Here is a 15,050-nt window from a genome sequence, read left to right as displayed (position 1 = left end):
TGCAGGAGAAGAAGCAGAGGAAGATTTGCTGTGCTTTATCTCATATATTTTGAAGATCTTTCTAGAAGAGCTGAACAGACACATCTCAAAGTTCTGGTTCTGGCTGTGTGGGCATTACCAGGATTAAATGGTGAAACAGCACTTTCTTTATGCTTCTAATCCAAGGTTACATATATAGATTGGTTTTATTCAGCCTTATATCTAAATTCAGAGAAATTGATAAAGTGTTCCCAGTAAAGGACAGTGTTTTGTACAGTGTCCCTCTGGATTTATTGCAGTGACTCCTACTCAACTGTCATTTGTCACTAATCAAAATGAACAGCCCAATTTATCACTTACTTCTTTAATAGCTATTTGCTCCCCGTTGTCCAAGGTTTGACTTGCACATTTTTCACCCCATGCCTCCAAATACTGTAAAAGCTACAGTTGTGACATGCAAAATTCTAGTTTAGTCATATTGCTCAAAACAACCAACAGACAGTTTTTATATGTATATTAAGAAACAAGGCCACAAAAGACATTTTCTACACAATAAACAAAGTTTTTCCTGTCAGAGCTTTATACAAATGATGCTGTTAATTCTGGCTGTTTTCTGAAATATTACTATGAACCTGTGGGTCAGAAGTAGTTCATATCCTCCAGTAATCTCATCCTGTAAAGGAGTTATCTGGTTCACTAATAACTGCTGGATGGAGCCAGGGAGGGAGGGAGGGAGGAGTTCCCATTTATCATGTGAATATTTCTCTAAAATGGTGGAACTAACAAAAAGTTACAGAGGTGACATCACCAACATCAACACCACAGATCCCTGCTGCTAAAAGGTTTATGTAGGACCCTGCTTTGGGCACAGTAAACTTTTATCTTATTACCACTTTAATCTGCAGTATTGTAGGGGGTCTCTGCCTGGGGATAGTGACAGTATTGAAGTAGTACTTTCAACTCTGCAGCAAGATTTATTTCGTAATTAATGCATGAAGATAATTTTCAGCCTTGTGTAAGGTCGAGAATGCTCAATATACAGTAACTTGGATAACAAATGAATCTTGTAAACAATGGACTTTTCTGCTCCCAGAACTGGCCAAGTCCTCTCTGAGTATCTGTAAGACAATTGGCATCTTTTGGAAATTGGAATTGGTTATCTTCTCCCAGTATTGGCTAAATCTGCTTTTAAATTGATTTGGTTTTTTGTTTAATCTTTTCTCTGGGGCTCCAAGCTCCAATAATCACCTTTTCACCCACTCTTTTCCTTCAGCAGCCACACATTCCACCTGTGGTTCTGTTTATTGGCAGCTTTAGGAATCTGTCTGGAAAACATTTTGCAGACAAGAGCACTCATCACTCCAGATCAGCTGGAAGCTGCGTGGATTAACTTAGCACAGTAGTGAAATCAAGTCAATAGAGCTCCTGAAAGGCATGCTAACATTAAATCAAATTCTGTTCCATATTGCCCCAGCTTCTGCCTGGCTGGGGCTGGCCTGGCAGACATCCCTGTCTGCCTGGGAAATGCAGCAGAACAGATTTATCTGCTGCTCAGCAGCTGCAGCCATCTCCAGATCTGCTGCTACCAGACCTGCAAGGCCAAAAATTGTAAAGACAAAAAGAAAGAGTTCTTAAAATGGTTATTAAAACACACATTTCTCCTTAGCAGGGGCGTGATGACCACTTCCATTTGTGTGAGCAGAACTCTTTGGCAATTTGTTTCCATTATATATTTGGTTAAAGACCTCGGAGCAGCTGTATTGGAAGATGTGAGAAAGGGAAAAAATACTGTTAAAAAAAAAAAAAAGTGATGTTTCCAGTTGCTATAACCCTTTCAAAATGCCTGGATAATTTGGGTTTTTTTTCTGTACCAGGGAATATTTTTTACAAGCTTAATTGGAGAGCTTGAGAGAAAGAAGAACGTGGAATAATAGTGAAAAAAAATGCCACATCTCATATATGGGTTCAAGTCATTGAAATCTAAGGTAAATTTCCAATTCATCCCAAAACATTGAGTGCCTCATTTCCTTACATTCTTTCAGGGGAACAAGTTCTCAGTTTAAACTATGAGAGCTGCTCATAGTTTAAATAAATTAATTAAAAGTATCTATTAAATTCAGGTTATACAAAAAAGTACTCCAGGTCTTTATCAAATCAGGATAAATTCTAGAGAAATATTACTGCAAGCAAGAACGTATGCTTATTTACCTGGAAGTTTTTTATCTTGAGCCCTTTTCCCTCTCCAAATCAAACCAAGCTTCAGAAGAGAGTCTTGAAGGAACTATTAAAAAAAAGTCATCATTCTTTATGTGGTCAATAAAGTCAGTACAGAGAGCAGACACACAAATGGAAGTGAAATTGCCACAGAATGTCCCTTTCAACTGCAAGCTAGCTCAGAAAAACAACAATCTGCGTGGGCAGGAAAAATTACTTTTTAAGGTCCTTACAGAAGGGGAAACATAAAAAAAATCATTTGTGATGTCCATGATGTTTTGAGTACGAATATTTTCTACATTTCTCATGCACCTCCAAGGGATGTTAGCCTCAGGACTTGCATGTCAGGGATAGTGGTAGAAAAAGCAGCAGAACACAGAGGTGAAGAATAGATTTTGGCCAGTACCACCTGCAGGAACATCAGCAAAAAACAGAGGCCAAGCTGCAGCCCAAGTGACCACAGTGAGGGTTTTATTTTGAGGTCCCATTCCATCCATCAACTGTGCAGGACGGGTGAGGTCAGACCCAGCCATGTGCACAATTCATGTCCCTGTTTACCAGCAGAAATGGAGAGCTGCTTTATCACCCAACAGCTCAATTCTGAGTCAGCTGCCTACAGCAAACCCTGAGCAAAGATAAAATATAGCCTGGGGCGTGGTGGTGGTGGGAAAGCCTTTCACAAGACTTTTTTTTCCCCTCTCTGCCTATCATAACACAAAATGAAAAGAACGAATCTTCCATGAGGTTTTAGAGCATCTTTTGCTTAGGCAGCGCCTCAAACCCTGCACGACTCACGGGTTTAAGCAGCTGAGTGCTGGGGGATGCACAGGTTACAGCTCCACCGGCCTGCCAGCGCTGAACACAGCTCCCAAGCTCTGGGCTCAGGGATGCAGCACAGCAGGAGGGAGCTGGCAGCGCGGTCCAGCCTGTCTGTGTGCCAGGACACCAACGCCAGCCCGTCAGTCAGCTGCACAGCCTGGGCTCCTGGCACACGGAGGAACAGCCACCAGCACTGACAGCGTGGGGACACAGCCACGGCACTGCTGCTGCACCCGCTGCAGCACCTGCACCCGCTGCAGCACCTGCAACTGTACCCACTGCAGCACCTGCAGCTGCACCCACTGCACCACCTGTGGCTGCACCCACTGCTCCACCTGCACCCACTGCAGCACCTGCAACTGTACCCACTGCAGCACCTGCACCCGCTGCAGCACCTGCACCCCCTGCAGCACCTGCACCCGCTGCAGCACCTGCACCCACTGCAGCACCTGCAACTGTACCCACTGCAGCACCTGCACCCACTGCAGCACCTGCGGCTGCACCCACTGCAGCACCTGCGGCTGCACCCACTGCAGCACCTGCACCCACTGCTCCACCTGCACCCACTGCTCCACCTGCACCCACTGCTCCACCTGCACCCCCTGCTCCACCTGCAACTGTACCCACTGCTCCACCTGCACCCCCTGCAGCACCTGCACCCACTGCAGCACCTGCACCCGCTGCTCCACCTGCACCCGCTGCTCCACCTGCACCCCCCCAGCTGCCCTGCATGCCCCGCCGCAGCCCCGCTGCATCAGGCACAGCCTCTGTACCCCCTGAAAGGTGCCCGTGGCTCTTCCTCCAGGCAGCACTGACAGAACCAGAGCACACAGCCTGAAGCTGTGCCAAGGGAAGTACAGGTTGGATAGTAGGAAAAGGTTTTTTATGAAAAGAGTGATAAAGTTGTGTGGTAATAACATTTTTCTTTCTCTTAGGACTTTTTTATAGAGGAGTACAGGGGGAAGAAGGAGAAAACAATTTCTATTTCTGCTTTGTTTTCCTCATGTAGAATATGTTTGGAGACTTGTTTACTTGGGGTGATTTCTTGATTAGATTTTGTTGAAGATTGTTTGAGCCTGGTGGCCAATGCAACCCACCTGGGGCTGGACTCTGGCGCGAGGGTCAGAAGTTGTGAGTTAGATATGGTAGTGAGAAAAAGTAGGTTTGTAGTTTTAGTATCTCCTTTAAATAGTATATTAATGTATTATAGCATAGTTATACTAAAGAAATCATTCAGCCTTCTGAGTTAGAGTCAGACATCAGCATTTCTTCCCACAGAGCTGACCAGGATTTACAATAAATTTGTGGAATATCTGCCCTGGGAGGTGGTGGAGTCACCACCCCTGGATGTGTTTAAACAAAGCCTGGATGTGGCACTGGGTGCCAGGGTTTAGTTGAGGTGTTGGGGCTGGGTTGCATTCAGTCTCAAAGGTCTCTTCCAACCCAGTTTTTCACCCAGTTCTTACAGCCTGGCACTGCCAGCACTACAGTGTCACTTGTCACTGGCAGCGTGGGCAATGAACTGATGCCATCCATGAGAGGAAATCAGCAGAGCAGAGACACAGTGTCCCTGACAGCGTGGCACAGAGTGGCACAGCATCCCTGACATTGTGGCACAGCATCCCTGACATTGTGGCACAGGACAGAGTCACGGAGAGAGGCAGCCAGAGAGCCACAGCAGCAATTCCCTCTGAACTCCCCAAAAACCAGAATTTGTTAAGTTCCACAGAAACCTCACTTGATAAACCTGCTGCGCACACCTGCACTTCTACAGGAGTTTTATTCCATCTGCTAAACACCTGCACATTTAGGAATATTTGTGCCCTGTAGTAGCGAAGCCAAGGCTATCTTAGAAAAAATTAAAATATTACTAAACTAATTCAAATTCATGTGAACACTCATCGAGTGGAATTAAATTGGTTCCAAAATATACTATTAATAGTTGACAAATCAAGTCAAGTGTTTGCAACAGGCAAGCTTTCAGCATCTGAATTTTTAGTTTAGGAAGTATCGTGTCCAAAATTAAAAATCTAGCACAATGGCCATACTCAAGGGTGCCCAACTGAAAGACAAAACCAAAAAAAATCTTGGAATTCTCTTTATCATTCTGCTCTTCTGAACATATATATTTTACACAATTTACAATTTTTTATACAATTTGCAGTAATTCTGTACATATAGGAGCAATATAAGCTTTAGAATCCAGGTGTACATGTGTACACTAGCTTTTAAAAGTGTGAAAGCAGCACAATTTTTCATGAACATATCTTTTATTTCTATAAACAAGTGTTTCACGATACCCAACAACATCTGGTATAAAATGTGCTTCATTATGAAGGAGGAAAGTGTTTTTTTTTTCTTTATGAAACCCCCTAAAACATGCTGCCAAACATTGCTTCAGCTTGACCACAGATACTGACCTGGAAAGGGGCTGATCCCAACTTTGTTTGGAAGCAACAGAAAGTTGACCTCCAACTCCCAGGCACTCCAGACCTCCAGTTAATTTCACACTCTAACAATGCCTGGTGCACATATTCCCAAAAGAAAATAAAACATAATGCTTTTTAAGGATACTGCTGGTGCAGTAACACACAGTTCTTAGGTCAGAGGTAACTGCAATTTGAATTAAACTGAGTTAAGCTGCTAAAGGAGACATCAGCAACAGATGGTGATTTCTAAAGGTGAGGGTTTAAATTTCTAAATCATTCAGCACCAGCAAGCTGAAAAAAAAACCCAAAACAACAAGAACTACAGCATGTTTTAGTAAAATCTTACCACCAGCTCAGCAGACAGAGGTTTGCATGAATGCTGCTGCACACACACATCCACATCAGGTGGGCAGGGACTGGAAAATCAATCCCTGCTTGTTGCACAGATATTTGATGAGGCGCTCGATACCCGAACGTGGATCAGATTGCATTGCTTGATGTTGTAAAGATATTTCTGCTCTGCTCTGGGTCAGATGGCATTATTGATTCAGTTTAGCCAAAGCTCTGCAGAAGTGCTGCCCTCCACCTGTGCCACTCGAGCTCCAGCCTGCACTTAGAGATCCCTAAAAGATACAAATCAATGCTTCTGTCATGGCAATGAGGAAATGACTGAAAAGTAAATAACCTGTTTGTTTGCTCTAACAAGATTTAATGGCACACACTTCACTTCCATGTCTGATGATGAAGAGCTTGAGAGAATAACTGCTTTTCTTTTTTGGTTCTCATATCGAATCATTTCAAATAATGACACCACAGATCCTACACACCTGAGTGATTTGGTCACCTGTGATAAAGTCACCACAGGTGTAAGAGCTGCTGATCCTCTGCTGGACCTGCAGCAGGTGTGTTCCACATGCCACACACAGTCACCCTGCAGGGGACACAGGTGACCTGAGCCAGGGAGGATGGGACACACCCAGAGAAGCAGGAGCACCATCCTGCCATCCCTGCACACCACAACTCCCTTCTCCCAGTCCTGCTCCCACCTTGCTGCCCTCCTCCACCCCAGCCTGGGCTGATGATTCCCCAGGCAGATGGCTGCTGCTGGGTAGATAAATTACAGCCAGCAGAGAGCAGGAAGCTTGGCATCACCACCATGGTGAAAAACTGGATCCTCAGGAAACAACATTATATATAACTTTACACTGCATCTAAAAAAAAAAAACAAACAACACCCTAAATTTTTGAGGTTTGCTTTACAAGCAAGCTAACAGTTTCCTTTCTTATGCCTGAAGCTTGGCAATCACTCTGTTTCTGAACTGTATTTTTTCATTAGTCTTATGCTTCCAAATATAATCTATTATTTGGCAGCAAAGGCAGCAAAACATTTGTTCCCTCTCAGTACAGCTGCAACCAATTGGATTTTAAAAAATGGTATTGGCTATCCAGCAGTCCTCTATCATGTTGATTTTTCCATGGAAACAGTGTTATATTTTTTTTCCTTTGGGGGGTGGGTGGTGCTGGGAACAGGGTGCAGAAATGCATTTCCAGTGTTCTCTGCTTTTCCAGTTCTCATCCCTCCACGCACCAGTCACAGGGATTAGACCAGACTCCCCAGCTGCATACTGGGAACTTGACACTTCTTTAAAGTATATTTGTATAAAATTATCTTTTGTCTTTTCACTCTCAGGTGTGCAAGCATAAAAAAAATGTTCAGATTATATCATTATACCTAAAGACCTGACATATCTCAGAACTACCCAACCATTCAGTGCCTGCAGCCTTAAAACTAACTCCTGAACACACTGGAATTCCTGCAATGCCAAATGCATGGTTTATTTCAAATTAAGATCTTACTATCAGGTATTACAGAGTAAAAATTAAAAAGTAAAAATCCAGAAGAGGTAGGCAGCAGATGAGGGGACAAGCCCTCATCTAAACCCCAGTTAAGGCATTTGCAGGGCTGAGGGCAGGGGAGGTGGGAAGGGAATTCCTCCCTTTCAGAACTGCAGTTTACCTCTGCAAAGCACGATGGAAATAACACAGCACAGCTGTGGAGAGAATCAAACACAAGCACATTGATTGAGCCAAATGTTTCAGAGCTGCAGGGCTCATTTATCAAATACAAAAGTTGACTTCTGTTTTCAGGCTACATTAGGAAGGGAAGGAGGAGAACCCACACGAACTGCAATCACTGCTTGGGAAGAGGAGTTTATGCCACAAGTGTGGAACAAATCAGGAATGCTGCTGTTGGCCTTTGGCCTCTCATGGAAGTACTGACTTGATAAATTTACCAGGTTCTTGAACATTTTGTGAGGTTTCCTAACCATAAACCCAAAATACTGGAACGAGTTCCATGATTTATGTAGGATGTGGAGAGAGACTGTGATGCTGAATGAAGTTGTGTTCTGCTGCTCCAGAATCCAGCTCAGTAACTGCCATTGATTCTTCTGTTTGACTTCATCAATATTTAAGCTACTCAACTTTGACAAACATTTCATAATGTGGTTTCTGGTAATTGCTCCCCTTATCTATAATAAATTTTCCTATATATTAAGTTTAATGAGCTATCCAAAGTACTCCCACCAGCTCAAAAAGACTTACACAAGCAGGATTTGACAATATCATTATTTATCAGTCCGTGGGACAAAGAATTTAAAACGCATACGGATGAAACTTGTGTTAGTATTTTGAGGATTTAAAGACAAAAGGAAGTTAAAATAAAGAATTAGAACAATACAAAAAACAGACAGATCAGAGAAAATACTCTCAGGGCATCAATGAGTAATTTATCAGAACAGCACATAATAAATGAAACTCCAGTCATAAGAGTGCCAGAGCAGTCTCCCTCCTAAATTCACAACCAGCACAGTTCTGGAAGGCATCTATAAAAACAGGGCTTTGGGAAAAGGAGACAAACGCCCCTGGGCCTTCCCCCTCATCTGCTGTCCCACAAAGTCAAAATAAGTTCTTGCTGCCATCATCTCCTGGTAGCACTGCAAGTCAACAGAGACTTTGTTTTCTTGAGAAAGTGAACAGATTGCCTAAATTTTAACCAGTCAGGCCAGGACAAGTAGGCTGAAGCCATCAGTTTGGCATTAAAGCAGCTAAAACTTAACTTTGCTTGACAAGAGCTTGACAAGATTGTGTCAGTCATTCCCCAGCGACTTTTCAATCAAGGCAACTGAAGGAGTATTTAAAAAAAATCATCTAAATCAATCAGCACTGCAGATATAGCTATTTTAGTGGCTGACCCTGTGAAAAGAAGCCTCTAACAACATCTTTAAGTCACTTTAGGGAGCACGAGCTGATGTCAGATTTCATCTCTGCTGGAGCAAGGGTGACTCACAGCAGACGCCTCATAACCAAGTCTTGGCACAACTCTGCTGGCTCCATATGTGTCCCATGGCTGGCTCAAAGGTTTGAAAGTGTGGAAAACCACAATTATCATCATCATCCTAGTTTGGAATAAAACACCAAGGCTTGAAGGGTTTTTTTTTGCCTTACACTCCTCAGTAGGGTGACAGAACCACAGGGCAGGGTTTCATTAAAATTAAGTTACTCTGCTGTTTGACAACTCCATACAGTTAAGGATATACAGTTACACCTCTTCCCTGGTCTCTTTTCTTCAATTGTCATTTTTGATAGCTCTGTGTCAAAGTATTTTTTTCAGAAATCATTGTCTAACTTGCACAATTCAAATCACTCTTTTTGACCTTGCATCACGCTCCACAGTAGAAACACACTTCAATTCCAATCACCATGCTGTGTTTATATTCTGAAGTGACAGAACTCAGATGGCAATCAGATCCTCACAGAGTTTTTGAGCACACTTGTTATTTTCCAATGACATTCCCTGCTCTGCTTGCAGTCCCCATCCTCCAGCCCCTCCCCAGCACACCCCAAACCTCATGTTCTATCTCCCAGGGCAGCATTAGGTGCCCAACGAGGTGACAGTGCCCAGGCAATTGGCCTCACAAGGAAATGTTACTGAACATTCAGCAAGCACGTCTTTGTTATTCCAGGCCCTCCAAAATAAATCAAATCCATCCCAGGTGCAATTTCTACAGAAAACCAGCACTGGGGATGCCTCCAGCATCCTCATTTTTGGACTTGCCCAGCACAGAAATTCCTTGTGGCTCTCACAGCTGACACTTGGTTTGCAATCTCTGCAATCTTTTATCGGGTAACAAGCTCCTGTTGTTCACTTTCACTTTTATTTTACATCCTCAGGGCTGACTTAACAAAAGCAAATCCAAAGTAGATGTGTCTACCAACTGTATAAATTTGGCATAATAGAATCACAGAATTGCCTGGTTTGGAAGGGACCTTAGAGATCATCTTGTTACCTACAAAAATCCACAGAAAACAAGGTAATAAACTTCATGTGTACACAGCCACCAGTCCTGTACTCTTTATTACTACAGATTGCCTTGCCTTCAAGTTTTCTCCTCCACAAATACTTGAATGGGGATTAGAATGTGCAATTCAGCCACATCAGAAGAAAGAACATCCTGACTCTGGTCCTCCTGCAAAGCCCTGGATGTTCTAGAGAGCTCCACACTGTGCCCAGAAGGATAATTAATTCTCAAAACATTTACACCAAACAAGAGCGTTTTAAAAAATAAATAAACAAGGATAAAAGTAAAATCTCCTCTACTGGTATCTTATTATTGGCACATCTATGTGGCACTTCTGAAGAAATGTTATTTTAGAAACATAGGTTAGCTATAGAAGGAGCTACTTAAATTACAATTAAAATTCTGTTAGAACACTTCAAGGACCAGAGTAAGCACTGTTAATTCATACATTTTTCTAGATTGCTGCATGCAAGTTCACTTAAGTGTTATTGAACTTGAGCTAAAATAGCAGTAGTTTAATAATTTACCTTATTTCAGTAGGGAAAAAAATCATTTTTGATAAAGCAGCAACTTACAGAAATTTAAGCTACTCGTAGCTGCAAGCAATCACATGAATATATTCAAGCACATGATCAGTCTTCGTTGTATAACAAGCTCCACAGAGATTGTTATTAGTCACAGATAATAATTCCCACTGTTACAGAAAATCTGTGCTCAAAATAGTACCTCCCAAGGAAAAAAATTCATTGCAAAGGCAATAAAGCTTGGGATGACAATCCTCAAGTTGGGGAATTGGGAAGGAAAATTGAGAGCTTGCACAAAATCATGTGTCATTTCAGGAAAAGCAGCAAAGCAATCAGATCTTCTAAATTATGTTGCAGATATCATGCTACAGTAGGGGAAAAACACCTCTTGTGAACTACAGAAAAAGGAGAATATTTACCTCTTTAAGTTAAGTCAATTATAAAACTAGGGGTTTAAGCTCACTCAGAGTATTTACGGGCTCCAGCTTTTGGCTCTAGGAAGTGAGAATTTGATTTTACAGCTTAAATGAAGGAAATTCTAACAGGATACATTGGATGGATGCAGAAGGAAAATGAACACATTAGGTAGCAGATTCATCACCTCCTAGCAACAGGAACCACGTTCAGTGTGTCACCTGAGCTCCACCATGCTCCTACCAGCACGCTTTACTGTGTGAAGTCTCATTACCAGAGCAACAACAAGCTTCCCAGGAAGGAAAAGCACATTTAGTATTTGCTACAAAGGACTAAAAAGAATACAAACAAGAACATTCCACTGCTGATCATTTTAACTTGCCTAACTGAAGCAAACATACAAAAATGTTTGATGGAGCTGCCACCAGTGGGCAGATGTTACTCGTTAGGGAACACAGAGTGACATCTTAATTCTCAGCTTCCAAGGCAGGTCAAGACCAAATTCCTCAGACTTCCCACACCGAGCAGATCTAGGAAAGCAAATACAAGCATTAAAAAAAAAAGAGATATTTACTTACTCATATGTTTTGTTCCCTTAAATCCAAGGAAATTATCTAGCTATGCAATAAGGACATAAACCAAAGAATATGTTCTGAAAAGAAAGACCTAAATCTCTGCTATTAAAAGAGTATTAAGCTGCATCTATGACCAGCTCATTTTCAGAGATCTCCACATGATCCAGTAAGAAATGTGCTTCTGACAGGAAAGCAAGCACACACCAAGCTCAGACAAAACCAGAGCAGCAGGTGAGCTCCGGGCTGGCTCTGGGTGATTTCTGGGAGATTTCTGGGCATTTCAAGTGCCCAGGGCTGCTGCAGGGCTCCACTGACCAGGGCTGGGCTAGGCAAGGTCACCTCAGGGAGAAACAGAGCTCAGAACACTTCCACCAAAAAAACGCCCCTGGAGCAAGCCAAACTTCCACCTGAACCATGGGGACAGCAGGTGCTGGGTTAAAAACCCCACATGGCTGGCACAGGGAACACTGTCCACACCAGACTCAAACAGCTGCAGCTGGAACAAATCTGGCCATGGGAAAGTGTCAAACTCACCAAAGATCCCAGAGTAATTGCTATTTCACTGCTTTTAGTTCACAGGACTGAGAACTGTATCTCCTGAGCATCCCCACCAGCAGACACATTTAAATCATTGAAGGAATTTAAGTATTTTCATCTGGATTCCTTTTGGATGGAATTAAGGCAGAGGGTGTGCTCAACTAGCCCATCTGATGGAACCTCACTGCTACAGGGTTTTTGAAGCCACAGGACCCAGAACTAGCTTTTGTTGCCTTCCCACCCCAAATGCAGAGGCATCAGCTGCAGCATCTTGCTGCACAGAGCTGTGCCTGCTTCACCACAATAGCTGCTGATGGTCCCAGTCAAAGTTTGATTGTCTCCTGGGATATCTCCGGAATTGAATTTACTTGCCGAGAACCTTGGCACAATTTCTGACAAAAAAAAAGAAAAAAAAAAAAAAAAAAAAAAAAAAAAAAACCCCAAACCCACCCCCAGGAAAAACAAAGAAAAAAAAAACCACCAAAGGAAAAAAAAAAAAAAAAGGCAAAAAGAAAAGCAAGGCTGTTTGAGCAGGCACAAAGCTCAGGATTCCAGGATTCAGCATCTGGCTGAGTCCCATCAGTGCATCCACAGTGGATGCTAATAGAGGCAAGTTAATGAAAATGTTTGTGATTAATCTGCTTCTTCCACTGGTGTGGTGTGGCTAAGGCAAGGACTGACTGCACTGTTCCACACTCAGTGCCACATAAAGGTGGCACTTGGGTGGGGGCTCATGCCAAGACAGGAGCTGCTTTGCACCCCTGTGCTACCTCACCTTTCCCTCAGCTGCACCTTTCCAACTGTCCCAAACACAGAAACTTCATTCGTGGAATTACAAACACCAACTTCTCCCCATGTTTTCAGAAAGGATTACAATATTTTCTCAGCTTTAATTGGGTTAAATAAAGCAAGCGAGTTTCTTCTCTGTTGTAACTAAAACAATTCAACATTGAAATTTTAACCCTATTTAAAATTAGTCCTCTTTCCCCATCTGATGCTGAGGAAATAGCTGCAAGTCCCAAATGGTTTGCTTGGTCAAACTGAAGTACAAATCCTGATAACTCACAGTTATCAACCGACCCTGTCACCAAAACACACCAAAAATTAAGCAACTCTAATATTGCCACAAAAATAAATGCAGTCTTAAAAGGCTCTTCAATATGCCTTCAATTTGGAAGCATTTTTATCAGTTCAGGTGAACTTCAGTTACGGAGATCTTGCTATTTTTCTGGGCCTTTACTTTTTATTGTTACTTCCTTAGCAAAACATGACTTCTTGCCACTTGAGGGAAAAAAAGAAAAGTTAGCAGGGTTTTATCAGTAATGCAGCATTACTCATTCCTTTGGATTCAGTGTATTTGTTATGAGTTTCATCAAATGAACTTTTCTGAGATTCATCATGAGGATTTTTATTATGTTTACAGTTACTGAAATAGTTCAGTTTATTACTACTGCTTACTGTTGAAAGGCTGATATTTCAATTTAACAGGTCTATCAGTTCTCAAGTTTGTAACACAAATATCAGAATATAATTTTAAGATTCATATTTTTGTACTTATTGGCTTTGCGTACAATTTTACAGCTTAAAAACAGTGTGGCGTTTGAATCATGGACTGCATATTCAGAATGCACTTATAAAACATGAACATAAAGTAAAATAAATGGGACTAGAGTACTTTTTTATTAGGAATCAGATACCTCTTTTACCCCAGCCTCATTAATTATCTTGGGTAGTATTACTTGAGTCATTGGCAAAAAGATTTTCCAGTTGACTCTGGTAACACAGGAATATTTCACTGTCAGTCCTGGTGAAGATACTTTTACAAAAGGATTTAATCCCATTTTCTTGGCATCAAAACTGGTGGGAATCTAGAGTATAACTGGAGTTGTGAGTGCAGTAATGTATGAACATGCTTATCATTTTTACACTTTGAACTGCTGTGTCCCCCCTATCCCCAGTGCTCTCACCTGGCTGATAAACCATTGTACATCTGGTTTTTTTCAGCCTATCCATGTCAGCAAAAAAGAACACACAGAATCACAGGATGTGATTCCATGCAGGTGCTTTCATTGGGAACTCTGGGATCAGGGGTACAGACCCAAATCTGACTCTGACACGGCTTTCGAGCTGAACCTATTTTATATTCTACCATTATATAACTTACATATTAATTATTAAACTTATATTGTTCTATTGCATACATTGACTTTATTCAACCATGACTTTCTCGTGATCTTTCTTAGGTCCCTGGCCACAGTTTCTCATGATTATTCTTACGATTAAACAGTAATTAAATTTAATTACTAAACAATCATCACATCTAACAATTATATAATTTATCATGCACTAGCTACACAGGTGCAGTTCTAGCAAGGTACAAGACTTTCATGTACCTGGGGTATTTATTTTTTCTCAGGGCCTACTAAGCTTAATTTTCCGTTTAACCCTAAATCCCCATGATTTTAAAACCCTTTTACTATCATCCATGGGTGTTTACTTAATTCTGATGTGATGGTGACAAAGGTACACCATTCTTACACAGAACACACTAAACAGCACCTGTCTGTCCTGAACCCCACTGTTTAGTTCAGTTTTTTTCATTTTTTGGGACCATGATGCTGGGAGAAACAAATGCCTGAAGTTCCATTTTCTGAGAAAACTTTCACAGGGTAAGGAGAAGGAAAAAAAAAAAAACACAAAAAAAGAGGCTTGTCATCTGAGTATTAATGACCATTTATGTATAATTTTGATTTCCCTTGATTTCTCAAGTAAATAATAGCAAGCACTGAGAAATATCTACAAGCAAATGACAGAAATGATGGTTTTCCATGAAGAAGGAAGAAGTGGCAATATTTCAGTGGAATTAATGTGTTTTTGAGCTCCTCAAGGTAAATTTTAGGGGAAAAAAATAAAAGTCTGCTTCCAGGGGCAATCTCTGTACTCTGGCAAAAATGCCTTCATATCTCAGCAGTCCAATACTTTATTACCTTTGCAATGAATACTTTTTAAAAACATCTCCTCAAACAATGTATTCAAACTGAACCATCTTCCTCTAACGCGTAACATTACCTGCCTGATTATAATTTACAATTTTATATCATTCTGGTTTTATAACTCCACTGCTTAAATGCAAGTAGAAGCTAATGGCTTCCATTTTATGCAGCTTTTGAAAGCAACAGCCAATCTCAGCCAATACAG

At 41.6% G+C, this 15,050-nt stretch overlaps 1 long non-coding RNA gene across 1 annotated transcript in view; it reads right to left on the bottom strand.

The window, feature by feature from the left end:
* LOC144247121 (uncharacterized) overlaps window positions 1-11,572 on the bottom strand; it is a 218,174-nt gene extending 206,602 nt beyond the window's left edge. Inside the window, exon 1 of the long non-coding RNA XR_014952393.1 lies at window positions 5,788-11,572. This is a non-coding gene — a long non-coding RNA (uncharacterized LOC144247121). The remainder of the gene's footprint in view (window positions 1-5,787) is intronic.
* Between the last annotated feature and the right edge of the window lie 3,478 nt (window positions 11,573-15,050).

Source organism: Lonchura striata, chromosome 4A, assembly GCF_050655825.1.
Source record: "Lonchura striata isolate lonStrDom1 chromosome 4A, ASM5065582v1, whole genome shotgun sequence".
Taxonomy (NCBI): domain Eukaryota; kingdom Metazoa; phylum Chordata; class Aves; order Passeriformes; family Estrildidae; genus Lonchura; species Lonchura striata.
Note: the sequence above shows the minus strand (reverse complement) of the source record. Positions and strands in the feature narration are given on the sequence as shown.